This window comes from Triturus cristatus, chromosome 3_1 (genome assembly GCF_964204655.1).
Source record: "Triturus cristatus chromosome 3_1, aTriCri1.1, whole genome shotgun sequence".
In the NCBI taxonomy this organism is placed as follows: Eukaryota; Metazoa; Chordata; class Amphibia; order Caudata; family Salamandridae; genus Triturus; species Triturus cristatus.
The window spans coordinates 686776816-686792293 of record NC_140583.1 but is presented as its reverse complement, the minus strand read 5'-3'; the positions used below and the strand labels follow the sequence as shown (position 1 = coordinate 686792293).

The following is a 15478-nucleotide window of genomic DNA, read 5'->3' as shown; positions in this document are numbered from 1 at the left end:
CATGGTAGGCAGATGTGAATAATGAGCAACCTCGCCTCGACATCCACCTGTCACGGCTAAAAAGGCAGATTGCTGACTAAATGCTATGGATGCAGAAATAGTTAGAACTCTACAAGTGCCTGTGCAAGTCTCACTTCTCATTGCAAGACCTGAGTGTAAAGCACTGCAGGGGCTGGGCAATGTAATTATCTTAATGGCCATTGCATTAAAGTAATCACATTGCCCGGCTTCTGGCTTTGATCACGAGGCAGCTCTCCCAGCAGGAGAGCCCGTGTGATGGCACCTACGTGGGGGAATGCCAGGGTCATCGGGTAATGTGGCATTCCGGGGGGCTGGGGGCTCACAAGATCCCTGCTGCGGATGTTGCTTCAGGAGCACTGCATGGCGCCGGGCAATGTCATTACCTTCTTGTCATTACCTGGAGGCAGGTGCATTGCCCAGCTCCTGACAGTTCTCCTGAAAGCTGGTGGAACAGCCCAGATTTGCCTGTTCTGGTTTTTACCGGAATCTTTCACTCAAGGCTAATTCGGCATATTGGAAATCTTTACAGGTGAACTAATGCCTATGTACTAGCAGGTGTGACTGTATGTATGGTTTGTGTGTATTGTGCGTGTGTTTTTTCACTTTTATGGGAATATCATTGTATGTGCAAATAATCTTGTTCAGAGATGTGGCACCGTCCCTACTACAGCGCGGGCATGGGACCTTTACTATTTGACACTGTCTAACTGACGCCATCTTTTTGTCAGGCAAAGGAGAAGAGAGGCTGGACGTTGAACAGTGCTGGCTATCTGCTAGGACCAGGTAAGTGCGCCTGGAAAATTCTTGTTAAAACATGCCTACTGTTGAGTAACCTGAATGCAGTGGTTCAAGCGGTACTTGTCAAATCATATGCTTTTAATTGAATTATTTTGTTTAACTTCATCCTTTGAAAATATTAAGCTGGTTGAAACTATTTTAAATGTATCAGATGTATTTATTTTAAACATGATCAGAGCATTACTGCATGTGAAAAATTCCATAAATAAATGCTTTTAAAATCATGACCACTTTAGTTTTTTTTTTATCTTATTTTATGTTATTTTATCGTATCCTATGTTCCCAAAAATGCACTGAACATATCTGGGCTTAAGAACTGGTTTAGATATGAAGTAAGCTAAAACACACGACAGCAGCTTTTCCTCACAGGACATGGCTTAAAGTGATTTTCGGAGCCACATAATACAGATCTTTCTGGATCCTAACTTCTTATTACAGATTGGGTGTAACAATTGTACCGGGCTGTAATTGTGGTCACCAGTGGCAGTTTTGGTCCTCCTGTATGCAGCCGTGAGTGTTGACAGACAATAGGCGCCACTGCCAATAATCCCCACAAGCATTACACACTGCATGCCACTGCCAACGCCCTCTTCTGAGGCAGGGAGGCATTATTTGCTTTGTGGCATACCCCATCCAATTGGGAGCTGTCCTTTGTCACCAATTGTGCTGTGTATCATGTTGGTATCAAGGTGCTGGTGGAGGAAGCTACACCACCCCAAAGCTTCGACCAGCCATTGCAGGTCTTAATAGTGGTCCTATTGTGAGGGTATAGGAATATTCCATGTGACTCCATCCACCCACTTGGTGAGAAGAGGAGGCACAAAGTTCCCATGCACAGAGAGAGGGAAGGCAACCGTAATACTCGTCACCCCTCAGCAGTCTCATTTCCAACCCGGCCTCCAGTAACTGAAACTTACAGGTGCAGAGACGGATCGTTTTTTTAACCATCCTAATGGCGGGAGATTACTTTACATAATGTTCCTCCATTATGGTTTTCTCCTCCTGAGTGGAATAGTACACCACCCACTCTGGCGGTTCGTATTTGTGCCTTGCATGTACATCTCGCATGCTTAGTGGGCGATGCTTTCCTAAAGAGAGCAGACTTGAGGAAACAGATAAGGAGGGCTTGCACCTGTCCATTAAATATTTTAATTATCATTGGTTGTACCATTCTTCAGTTACAAAAGGTGTCAAATGCCAAAACAGATTCCAAAATAGAAGCTGTCCAATGTGTATTACTCTTAATGTAAAAAAAGACCTGCGTTGTTTTCCGCATCACTGAGTCAAAGGAATTATGTTAGCTCGCAAATTACAATATTTGGAAGCAATGGGAAGTCAAATTTAATTTAAAAAGAAGATCTAGATGTTAAAAAATGGCAACTGGGGTTGTGGCCAAGCAAGATGGCTGAACGCACGTGAGCCGTTTCAGCTCCGGACACCCTTGGCTGCTGATACCCCTTTTTCGGTCAAAGAAGGAGAGGCAGATCCTGCATGCAGAGAGCGGAAACTTACCAACGTTCAAGAGGTGTGCTACGGCCGGTTCCGGGGTCGGCGACCAGCACTGGGGGCCGAAGTTTGCAGGGAGACAGGAGCGACCAGGCAGGCCCTTTAAGATGGCGCGCTAGAGGAGTAATGGCCGCGGTGCCCGCAAACCTGTGGCAGCCCGTTTGTGATGAGCGCTACCGGAGTACACTTTTGCCGGTGGCGAGCCCTGTCTTTTATCGGCTCCTGGTGAAGAGGCGGCACATATCCCTTCGGCTCTCTGAGACCGGCCAGACGCGGGAAAACGCGGCCCACGGGGCAGCAGGGCTGAGGCCAGGCATCGCGCCCGAGATTTGGAATAGAAACACCGCTGTAATTTCTCACCGCCTGCCACTGGGAATGACGGCGGACGCCTCGGGACGCTGCTCAGCGGGTCAGTCACCCCTTTTCCTACCTTCATTCCACAGTTAATGTGCCCAGCAGGAATCCCTGGTGATCAGGCATGCCTGACCCTAAGATGGCGCCGACAATGCGACCTGGCTTGAGACAGGGCCCAGTTTCCTTCACGTGATCTCTGAGTGGGCTGAAGAACTCTGTGAAATCTCCTCCCCTGCTGACCCTTCTGCGGCCCATACCATAAAGCGACACCTGCTACTGCTCACAGGCTCTTCCCCACAGCTGCCTGACCTCAAGAGGGCTGGGGGAGCTTAACCACCGACTTCAGGACCTGTTAAGCGTCTAGAGGCATTGAACACAGAACCTGCATGACAGCGACGACCCGCGGAGGGGCCCTTGAGGCCAGCACCAGCCCCACACTTTACTGCCCCTATGCCACCCAAGAAGACGGCAGACAAGTCTTCCCCCGCGACAGACGCGACGCAGGCGCAGAAGATGGCCCTCACCAGGGAGGATCTGCTCGCCTCCCTCCAGGACTTCAAAACTGAGCCCTGTCAGGAAAGAAAACAAGACCTGCGCACCTCGATGGATCAACCTAAGGCTGACCTGACGGAGAAAATGACGATGCTGAGCCACGATGTAGATGCATTAGGCTCCAGGGTGCTAGAGGTGGAGAAGCAGGCGCAGACCCTCGACCTGCGTTCCAACAAATTACATGAAACACAACCAAACCTTCAGTCGCAGCTACACCAAGTGATCCTGAAGACAGAAGACCTGGAAAACAGGGCCCAGAGGGAGAACATTTGCATTTGAAACCTGGAAGAAGGCGCGGAGGGACCGGACCTCGAGGCTTTTGTGACCGGTCTTTTCTCAGAAATCCTAGCACCCCGCCAATTAAAGGTGAAGATAGACCGTGTCCATAGAGTGGGGCCCATGTTGACGGGGGAACAACTCAGGACACGTGATGTTCTGGTAAAACTGCATTCTTTCAAAACAAAAGAAGCCATCCTCAGTGCGGCGAGGAAGAAAGACGAAACTTCCTTTCAGGGCTACAAATGCACGCTTTTCCAGGACTTGGCTCCCTCAACTCTGGCACGCAGGCAGTCGCAGCGCCCGGTTACCACCAAGCTAAGTGAAGAAGGGATTCGATACCGCTGGATCTTCCCGTTCGGTCTTGCTTTTGAATATAAACACAAGCCACAACACATCACTGATTTTCGAGATGGCATCCAACTTTTGGGCCTGCCAGACCCTGAGAACAACGAGGCCACGAGGCCTGTGCACGATCTGAGCCAACATCGGAGGGACACTTGGTCCTGGCAAACGGTCACGAAGACAGCAACTTAAATGAGTATCTCCAGTTTGGGATCAACGGATGTTGGCTAGGGACGCCAGGAACATATTGGAGGAATCACAGAGTTGCTACACTGAAGGTCGCAAGACAGTAGTCGCAGACGAGATCTAGTTTAACGTGGAAACGCTGGTTATTACAACATGACTGTCTTCAACCTCTACTGAAACTGTTGACTGTTCTCTTCATTCATCTTGCATGGCAGCCGGCGGGTGCGGGCCTTGCCCGTACTGCTCAGAATTACCGTACTCTCTTTATGGGAGTTTTCAGCTGGATGCCCGTTGGCAACCCAGCATGATCTTTCTAGGGGATTTGAGGAGGGGTGGGTTTCCGGTGGTGGTGCGGCGGTAGTACTTTCACACATCCAGGTGGGGTTGTTATAGCTCACAAGAGAGTCCGTGTTGTAGATCTGGTAATATTGGAACGAGGAGCTACAGAGTATACATGGTGTTCCAAGGGGGAGCGTTGTAGGAGTGGGGAGAGGGCTCGAACCGCTTAAATGATCTCCATAGCGTCAAGGAACATTAAGGGTTTAAATTTGCCTCAAAAACGTCAAAAAATATGGAAATACCTCAGTGATCGCCAGTTTGACGTGGTGGCCCTCCAAGAAACACACCTTAAGAAATCCGAAGAAGCGAGGCTTCGCCACAAAACGTATCCGTTGGTATATAGCTCCTCAGCGGGCACCAAGCATAATGGAGTGGCATTGCTGTTTCGTAACATGGCTAGATTCCAACCTGAGGCTCTTAAAACTGATTGGGAGGGCAGAGTCTTGTTGGTGAAGGGGAGGCTCAGAGGTACGCTATGCACATTTGTTTCTCTTTATGCACCCAACTCGGGTCAGGCGACATTCCTATCTACCACTCTTGACATGATTGGTGACTTCGCAGAGGTTCCGGTCATTCTTCTAGGGGACTTTAACTCGGCCTGGCAGGCAATTTTAGACAGCTCACACGCACACCGGGCTACCCCCACTGGTTTCTCTAAAGGGGCCAAACAGAAAATGTCCCTGTTGGGTCTCAGTGACACCTGGCGAACACTATATCCCACTGACAAAGATTTTAACTACTACTCTCATGTCCACCAGTCCTTCTCCAGGATAGATTGCATCTTTATCAGTCAAGTACTGGTGGGTTTACTGCAGGCGGCTCAGATCCTACCTCTTTCAATATCGGACCATAGCCTTATAACTGCCGGTCTAGTTCGGGAGGGGAACAGGCCGGGCGCGGCACATTGGTACGTCCCGGGCTCACTCCTTCGGGACAAGACCAGCACCGCCGAACTGAGAAACTCCATTAACAAGTACTTTGCGCTTAACACGTCACATGCTACTACACCACAGAACAATTGGGACGCCTTTAAGGCGGTGATAAGGGGCAAATGCATACAACTCAAAGCAGCGTTGAACAAACAGAGAGCGAAAGAATGCGTAGCGCTTGAAGGGGAATTAGAGGTAGTGGAAAAAGCCCACAAAACCGCCCCCCACATGGATGCTCTAGCGGCAGCTCACTGCACTGAGGGGCAAACTCTGTGCTATCTATAATAATAGAGCGGAGTTTACGCTACTGAAACTGAGGTGCTCAGCATTTGCTCAAGGGGATAAAGTGGGGAGTCACCTAGTGCGACAACTTCGTGAGAAGAGGGAACGCGAATTTATCGGGGGTATCTTGGACGGGGATGGCCATGTGACACATGCAGACGACCACAAAGCTAATGCCTTTGGCAAATTCTATGGGGAACACTACACTGGCACCACACCAGACATAGTCTTGCAACAGTAATATTTAGCTTCAGTAGAACTTCCACAGCTTTCCCCAGTGATCGCGGAACCCCTAGAGGGCCCCATTACCGCTGAGGAGGTCAGACAGGCTATCGCCAAACTTAAGCTTCACAAATCCCCGGGCCCCGACGGACTTACAGCACAATTTTACAAAAGTTTCATGTCTGAACTTGTCCCACACCTTGTTGAACTTTTTAACCCCTTCGCTGCCAGGCCTTTTCCCCTCCTGTGCCACGCCCTTTTTTGGCTATTTGGGGTAGTGCGTGCTGAGGCCCCTGTAACTTTTTGACCACATAAGGTATCCACGCCAAATTTGCGTCCTTTTCTTCCAACATCTTGGGGATTCTGAAGGTACTCAGGGTTTGTGGATTCCCCTGGAGGGGTCACAGAAATGAGCCAAAATACAGCAAAATGTAGTTTTTTGGGGGGAAAATGGGAATAACGGGCTGCAAATGAAAGCATCTGGGTTTTTCCCTGCAAATGTTATCAAAAAAGGGTTTGTGGGGCTGAAATCACCATTTTCCCAGCTTTTAGGGGATACCAGACTTTTGTCAGAAACCCAAAAGTTTTTACACAATTTTGGAATTTTTCTGGGACATAGCCTATTTTTGCTATTTTTTGTGATTTCAACCTCCTTCCAGTTAATGGTAGAAATGGGTACAAAAGCAATAATGGATCCTGGAAAGCTATACATTTTAGAGAAGTAGACAAAATTCTGAATTCAGCAAGGGGTCATTTGTGTAGATCCATCAAGGTTTCTTTATAGAAACTAACAGTTAAATATAGGATAAATTGAAAGTTTGTTGAAAAAAAGCGCCTTTTGTGTCAACGATTTCACCTGTAACTTCTTCTAATTTTGACAGCTCTTTGAAAGCAATATACCGTTACATCCGCTGGACATTACTGGTTGTGGGGATATATAGGACTTGTAGGTTCACCAAGAACCCGACGAACCCAGAGCAAAAAACTGAGCAGCAACTTGCAATGGTTTTTTATTATGTACCGGGTATATAGTAATTATTCTGTAAAAATGTGTACATGGAAAAATCGGTATGAAAGACACCTATGTATTTCTGAAATGGGAACAAAATATAGAGTTTAGAAACAGTAGATATTTGCACATTTCCGAAATTGGGATACTCATACTAGCATGAGAATTATGAGTCATTTTTTAGAATGACTTCTTTTTTACACAATGTCTTTCATTTGGAAGGCAGAAATGCATCGAAAGTCAATAGGTAATAACAGTTCCTTTACAAATTTGAATTACCCTAAATCTCCCGATAAAAATGGTACCTCACTTGTAGGGGTAGGCATAGTGCCTACGACAGGAAATGGCTCAAAACCCAACGTGAACACACCACATTTTCACATTGCAAAATTACCCTTTTTAGCAAAGTGCCTAGCTGCAGTTTTGTAACCCTAGCTCTGCCGGCACCTAGGGAAACCTAGCAAACCTATACATTTTTAAAACTAGACACCCAGGGGAATGCAGGATGGGGTGACTTGACTGCCTCCCACCAAGGTCTGTTACCCAGAATCCCTTGCAAACCTAAAAAATTGCCAAAAAAAACACCTTTTCCCCACATTTCTCTGGTTGAAAGTTCTGGAATCTGCGTGGATCCACAAATTTACACCCACCCCGCGTTTCCCAAAGTCTTCCGAGAAAAATGGTACCTCACTTGTGTGGGTCAGCCTAGTGCCCGCGACAGGAAACGGCGCAAAACGCAACGTGGTCACACCTCAATTTTGCAGTGAAAAAAGACCCTTTTTTGGCATAGTGCCTAGCTGTAGTTTGTGAACCCTAGCTCTGACGGCACCTAGGGGAACATAGCAAATCTATACATTTTTGAAAACTAGACACCCAGGGGAATCCAGGATGGGGTGACTTGACTGCCTCCCACCAGGTTCTGTAACCCAGAATCCCTTGCAAACCTAAAGAATTGCCAAAACAACTGCATTTTCCCCACATTTCTCTGGTGGAAAGTTCTGGAATCTGTGTGGATCCACAAATTTCCACCCACGCCGCGTTCCCCAAAGTCTTCAGAGAAAAATGGTACCTCACTTGTGTGGGTCAGCCTAGTGCCCACGACAGGAAACGGCGCAAAACGTAAGGTGAACACACCTCAATTTCGTAGCGAAAAATGACCCTTTCGTGGCAAAGTGTCTAGCTGTAGTTTTTGAACCATAGCTCTGCCGGCACTTAGGGAAACCTAGCAAACCTATACATTTTTGAAAACTAGCCACCCAGGGGAATCCAGGATGTGGTGACTTGACTGCCTCCCACCAGGTTCTGTAACCCAGAATCCCTTGAAAACCTAAAAAATTGCCCAAAAAACGCATTTTCCCCACATTTCTCTGGTGGACAGTTCTGGAATCTGCGTGGATCCACAAATTTCCACCCACCCCACGTTCCCCAAAGTCTTCCGAGAAAAATGGTACCTCACTTGTGTGGGTCAGCCTAGTGCCCGCAACAGAAAACGGCACAAAACGTAACGTGAACACACCTCAATTTTGTAGCGAAAATTTACCCTTTTTAGGCAAAGTACCTAGCTGTAGTTTTGAACCATAGCTCTGCCGGCACCTAGGGAAACCTAGCAAACCTATACATTTTTTTAAACTAGACACCCAGGGGAATCCAGGATGGGGTGACTTGACTGCCTCCCACCAGGTTCCGTTACCCAGAATCCCTTGCAAACCTAAAACATTGCCAAAAAAACAAAATTTTTCCCACATTTCTCTGGTGGAAAGTTCTAGAATCTGCGTGGATCAACAAATTTCCACCCACTCTGCGTTCCCCAAAGTCTTCAGAGAAAAATGGTACCTCACTTGTGTGGGTCGGCCTAGTGCCCACGACAGGAAACGGCGCAAAACGTAAGGTGAACACACCTCAATTTCGTAGCGAAAAATGACCCTTTCGTGGCAAAATGCCTAGCTGTAGTTTTTGAACCATAGCTCTGCCGTCACCTAGGGAAACCTAGCAAACCTATACATTTTTGAAAACTAGACACCCAGGGGAATCCAGGATGGGGTGACTTGACTGCCTCCCACCAGGTTCTGTTACCCAGAATCCCTTGTAAACCTAAAACATTCCCCAAAAACACATTTTCTCCACATTTCTCTGGTGGAAAGTTCTGGAATCTGCGTGGATCCACAAATTTCCACCCACCCAGCGTACCCCAAAGTCTTCCGAGAAAAATGGTACCTCACTTGTGTGGTTCGGCCTATTGCCCACGACAGGAAACGACACAAAACGCAACGTGGACACACCTCAATTTCGCTGTGAAAAATGACCCTTTTTTGGCAAAGTGCCTAGCTGTAGTTTTTGAACCATAGCTCTGGTGGCACCTAGGTAAACCTAGCAAACCTATACATTTTTTAAAACTAGACACCCAGGGGAATCCAGGATGGGGTGACTTGACTGCCTCCCACCAGGTTCTGCTACCCAGAATCCCTTGCAAACCTAAAAAATTGCGAAACTAAACACATTTTCCCCACATTTCTGTGGTGGAAAGTTCTGGAATCTACGTGGATCCACAAATTTCCACCCACCCCGTGTTCCCGAAAGTCTTCCGATAAAAATGGTACCTCACTTGTGTGGGTCGGCCTAGTGCCCGCGACAGGAAACGGCACAAAACGCATCATGGACACACCTCAATTTCGCAGTGAAAAATGAACCTTTTTTGGCAAAGTGCCTAGCTGTAGTTTTTGAACCCTAGCTCTGCCGGCACCTAGGGAAGCCTACCAAACCAACATATTTCTGAAAACTAGACACCCGGGGGATTCTAGGGAGGTATGGCTTGTGTGGATCCCCCAATGTTTCCTTACCCAGAATGCACTGCAAACCTCAAATTTAGCTGAAAAAAAAACATTTTTCACACATTTTTGTGTGGGAAAGTTGTGGCATCACCAGGCTGACACAAATTTCCTACCACCCAGCGTTCCCCCGGGTCTCCCAATAAAAATGGTGCCTCACTCGTGTGGGAGGCCCAAGTACCCGCGACAGGCAAGGGCCCACAACGTAGTGAGGCGACATGAAAATTGCCTACCTCACAACGACCTGGTTTTGCAAGGGGAGTCACCTGGGTTTTTGGCCCGGTGCTCGGCGGCCACCTAGGGGAACCTACCAAACCCACACATTTCTGAAAACTAGACACCCGGGGGATTCCAGGGATGTATGGTTTGCGTGGATCCCCCAACGTTTCCTTACCCAGAATGCACTGCAAACCTCAAATTTAGCTGAAAAAAAAACATTTTTCACACATTTTTGTGTGGGAAAGTTGTGGCATCACCAGGCTGACACAAATTTCCTACCACCCAGCGTTCCCCCGGGTCTCCCGATAAAAATGGTGCCTCACTCGTGTGGGAGGCCCAAGTACCCGCGACAGGCAAGGGCCCACATCGTAGTGAGGCGACATGAAAATTGCCTACCTCAAAACGACCTGGTTTTGCAAGGGGAGTCACCTGGGTTTTTGGCCCGGTGCTCGGCGGCCACCTAGGGGAACCTACCAAACCCACACATTTCTGAAAACTAGACACCCGGGGGATCCCCCAACGTTTCCTTATCCAGAATGCCCTGCAAACCTCAAATTTAGCTGAAAAAAATCACATTTTTCACACATTTTTGTGTGTGAAAGTTGTGGCATCACTGGGCTGATACAAATTTCCTACCACCCAGCGTTCCCCCGGGTCTCCCGATGAAAACGGTGCCTCACTCGTGTAGGAGGCCCAAGTACCGGCGACAGGCAAGGGCCCAAAACGTATTGAGGCGACATGAAAATTGCCTACCTCAAAACGACCTGGTTTTGCAAGGGGGTCACCTGGGTTTTTGGCCCGGTGCTCGGTGGCCACCTAGGGGAACCTACCAAACCCACACATTTCCTAAAACTAGACACCCGGGGGATTCCAGGGAGGTATGGCTTCCTTGGATCCCCCAACGTTTCCTTACCCAGAATGCCCTGCAAACCTCAAATTTAGCTGAAAAAAAACAATTTTTCACACATTTTTGTGTGGGAAAGTTGTGGCATCACCGGGCTGACACAAAATTCCTACCACCCAGCGTTCCCCCGGGTCTCCCAATAAAAATGGTGCCTCACTCGTGTGGGAGGCCCAAGTACCCGCGACAGGCAAGGGCCCACAACGTAGTGAGGCGACATGAAAATTGCCTACCTCACAACGACCTGGTTTTGCAAGGGGAGTCACCTGGGTTTTTGGCCCGGTGCTCGGCGGCCACCTAGGGGAACCTACCAAACCCACACATTTCTGAAAACTAGACACCCGGGGGATTCCAGGGATGTATGGTTTGCGTGGATCCCCCAACGTTTCCTTACCCAGAATGCACTGCAAACCTCAAATTTAGCTGAAAAAAAAACATTTTTCACACATTTTTGTGTGGGAAAGTTGTGGCATCACCAGGCTGACACAAATTTCCTACCACCCAGCGTTCCCCCGGGTCTCCCGATAAAAATGGTGCCTCACTCGTGTGGGAGGCCCAAGTACCCGCGACAGGCAAGGGCCCACAACGTAGTGAGGCGACATGAAAATTGCCTACCTCAAAACGATCTGGTTTTGCAAGGGGGGGTCACCTGGGTTTTTGGCACGGTGCTCGGCGGCCACCTAGGGGAACCTACCAAACCTACACATTTCACACCCGGGGGATTCCAGGGAGGTATGGCTTGCGTGGATCCCCCAAAGTTTCCTTACCCAGAATGCCCTACAAACCTCAAATTTAGCTGAACAAATCACCTTTTTCACACATTTTTGTGTGGGAAAGTTGTTGCATCACCGGGCTGATACAAATTTCCTACCACCCAGCGTTCCCTCGGGTCTCCCGATAAAAATGGTGCCTCACTCGTGTGGGAGGCCCAAGTACCCGCGACAGGCAAGGGCCCAAAACGTATTGAGCCGGCATGAAAATTGCCTACCTCAAAACGACTTGGTTTTGCAAGGGGGGTCACCTGGGTTTTTGGCCCGTGCTTGGCGGCCACCTTGGGGAACCTACTAAACCCACACATTTCTGAAAACTAGACACCGGGGGGATTCCAGGGAGGTATGGCTTGTGTGGATCCCCCAAAGTTTCCTTACCCAGAATGCCCTGCAAAACTCAAATTTAGCTGAAAAAATCACATTTTTCACACATTTTTGTGTGGGAAAGCTGTGGCATCACCGGGCTGACACAAATTTCCTACCACCCAGCGTTCCCCCGGGTCTCCCAATAAAAATGGTGCCTCAGTCGTGTGGGAGGCCCAAGTACCCGCGACAGGCAAGGGCCCAAAACTTATTGAGGCGACATGAAAATTGCCTATCTCAAAACGACCTGGTTCTGCAAGAGGGGTCACCTGGGTTTTTGGCCCGGTGCTCGGTGGCCACCTAGGGGAACCTACCAAACCCACACATTTCTGAAAAGTAGACACCCGGGGAATTCCAGGGACGTATGGCTTGTGTGGATCCCCCAACGTTTCCTTACCCAGAATGCCCTGCAAACCTCAAATTTTTCACACATTTTTGTGTGGGAAAGTTGTGGCATCACCGGGCTGACACAAATTTCCTACCACCCAGCGTTCCCCCGGGTCTCCTGATAAAAACGGTGCCTCACTCGTGTGGGAGGCCTAAGGACCCGCCACGGGCAAGGGCCCAAAACGTAGTGAGGCGCACTACGTTTAGGACCCTTGCCTGTTGAGGCGCACTACGTTTTGGACCCTTGCCTGTCGCGGGTACTTGGGCCTCCCACACGAGTGAGGCACCGTTTTTATCAGGAGACTCGGGGGAACGCTGGGTGGTAGGAAATTTTTGTGGGGGTGGGGGCATTGGTATGACCATTTCGGGCAGCCCCCACCCCCACGCATAAAAAAAGCCTGCGTACTCGCTGGCGCCTTGTGAGCTTTCTGGCCCCCCAGGGGGCAGATCAGGGGCCACTGCCACCATCTGCCCTCCCGGGGTTGGCAGAAAGACTGGAATTTCTCTGGGGGTGGTGTGGGGTATTGTCATGCCCATTTTGGGGAGCCCCTACCCCTACACTAATAAAACAAAAAAATCCATGGTTTCTAGTGGGCATTCTGTGCCCCCAGAGGGGCCAGATTGAGGGCTACAGCTCCCATCTGCCTCCTGGGGGGCATAGAGACTGTCATTTGTGTGGGGGGGAGGGTGGGAGCATTGGCTTGCCCGTTTCAGGCAGCCCACACCCTAAAAACTATTGCGCAAAAAAAATCCCTGGTGTATAGTGGGCTTTCTGCCCCCCCAAAGGGGCCGATTAGAGGCCAATGCCCCATCTGCCCCCCGGGGGGGCAGAAAGACTGTGATAATTGGGGGGTGGGGTGGGGGCATGGGCCTGCCCGTTTTGGGCAGCCCCCACCCCTATTTTTATTTTCTTTCCAATTCCCTGGTGTCTAGTGATCTTTTTGCCCCCCCGGGGGGAGGGGCAGATGGGGCATTGGCCCCCAATCTGGGGCATAAAGGCTGTAATGGTGGTGGGTTTCGGGCAGCCCCCACCCTAAAAAAAAATGAAAAGAAATCCCTGGTGTATAGTGGGCTTTCTGCCCCCCCGAAGGGGCAGATTAGGGGCTGATGCCCCATCTGCCCCCCGGGGGGACAGAAAGACTGTGATACCCTAAAAACTATTGCGCAAAAAAAATCCCTGGTGTATAGTGGGCTTTCTGCCCCCCCAAAGGGGCCGATTAGAGGCCAATGCCCCATCTGCCCCCCGGGGGGGCAGAAAGACTGTGATAATTGGGGGGTGGGGTGGGGGCATGGGCCTGCCCATTTTGGGCAGCCCCACCCCTATTTTTTTTTTTTATTCCTTCGTGTCTAGTGGGCTTTTTGCCCCCCCGGGGGGGCAGAATGGGGGCTACTGCCCCCATCTGCCCCCCAGGGGGGTAAAAAGACTAACTGAAGCCAAAATTATTTAGGGGGAGCAAAGGCCCTTGCCCAAGGGGCCGCTCCCCCTCCCTGGTGTCTAGTGGGTGGATCCCTGCTTGGGGATCGCCCTCCTGTGGCGATCCCCAAGCAGGGATCCACTGGGGAGGGGTACCATTGGAAAGGTGAGATTCTCCCCTTTCCAACGATACCTCTCCCGTCTTTCTACGTACTCAGGAGGCTGAGATAGCCCCCTAAGCACGTGCAAAGTGAAACTGAAATGAGCCTGGGGAAGCTCTTCCCCAGCTCTTCCCCAGCTCCCGAGGCTATTTTGGTTAAAAGGGAATCCCTCTGGTGCCCGCACCAGAGTGATTCCCCGGGGAATGCCTCATGGCGAGCTGGACTCGTCATGGGCAAAGCGCGACTGTGCTCCATGACAAGTCCAGCTTGTCATGGAGCACAGAAGAGATTAATGCAATTGCGACCGATGCCAGGGTCTCGGACACCATGGCCAAAGTGGTGATATCGGTCATTCGCAAACCAGGGAAGGACCCTCAGGCTAGTGCCTCGTAGATGCCCATTGCTCTTCTTGACCTTGACGCGAAGTTGTTCTCAGCGATCCTGGCTGCCCGGCTGAATGACCTGATGCCCACACTTATCCACCCTGATCAATCCAGCTTTATAACAGGGTATCAAACACACAATAATATCCGTCGTATTGTCCATCTAATTGAGAAAGTCTCTAAATTTAAAATCTTGGCTATGTTAGTGGGACTCGACGCCGAAAAGGCCTTTGACAGGGTGGATTGGTCATTCCTCTTCCTGACCATGCGGAAACGTGGCTTTGGAGATAGGTTTCTCCATATGGTGCGGGCGAACTACCACTCCCCAAGGTCGCAAGTTCTGATCAATGGGTACACGTCCCTCCCATTTGCCCTTAGTGGAGGCACGAGACAGGGCTGTCCGCTTCCCCCCCTTTTATTTGCCCTTAGTATTGAACCCCTGACATAGAGTTTCCGAGCAAATGAGGAGATCCGGGAATCCGCTTCAGAGACGCAGACCATAAAACGTCTCTTTTTGTGGATGATATTCTGCCTACTCTCCGGGAACCTGCCTCCTCCCTTCAGGCAATACAGGATGAGTTGACTCGTTTCGAAATAGTGGCAGGTTTTAAAGTCAACCTAACCAAATCTTCCATACTCAACCTCACGCTCACGGACACTGAAGCAATGAGACTGCGACACCAAACACCCCTACAATGGGCAATACACTCCCTCCTTTACTTGGGCGTTTATCTCACGCCTAAAATTGGGGACCTATACAAAGCCAACTACCCTGCGCCAGTGTTACAGACATAACAAGATTTCAAGAGATGGAAACCTCTTTATGTCTCTTGGCTTGGGCGAATCAATGCCGTCAAAATGACGGTTCTGCCAAAATTTCTGTATCTATTTAAGGCTCTCCCCACCAAGCTTCCCCCTGGATTTGTTGTCCCACCTACGTTCACTGACCACCAACTTCATTTGGCAAGGAGGGCGAGACCGCCTGCCCTTTCACATGCTGAGTCGACCAAGGAAAGAGGGAGGAGTGGCGCTCCCAGACTTCACCTTATACTATCAAGCAGCACAACTGCATGTCGTAACGGAATGGACAGCACAGGAATCTGAAAAACACTGGCTCCATATGGACCGGGCTATTGTAGGCCGCTCTATTTGGGATGTTCTATGGAAGCCTAAGAAGGACAGGCCAGCAAACACATATCTGAGCACCCCCATACGCACCACCCTCACGGTCTAGGA

At 49.7% G+C, this 15478-nt stretch overlaps 1 long non-coding RNA gene across 1 annotated transcript in view; it reads left to right on the top strand.

The window, feature by feature from the left end:
- The first annotated feature begins 748 nt into the window (after window positions 1-748).
- Window positions 749-15478, top strand: part of LOC146860804 (uncharacterized) — a 167735-nt gene continuing 153005 nt past the window's right edge. The window contains exon 1 of the long non-coding RNA XR_014979205.1: window positions 749-804. This is a non-coding gene — a long non-coding RNA (uncharacterized LOC146860804). The remainder of the gene's footprint in view (window positions 805-15478) is intronic.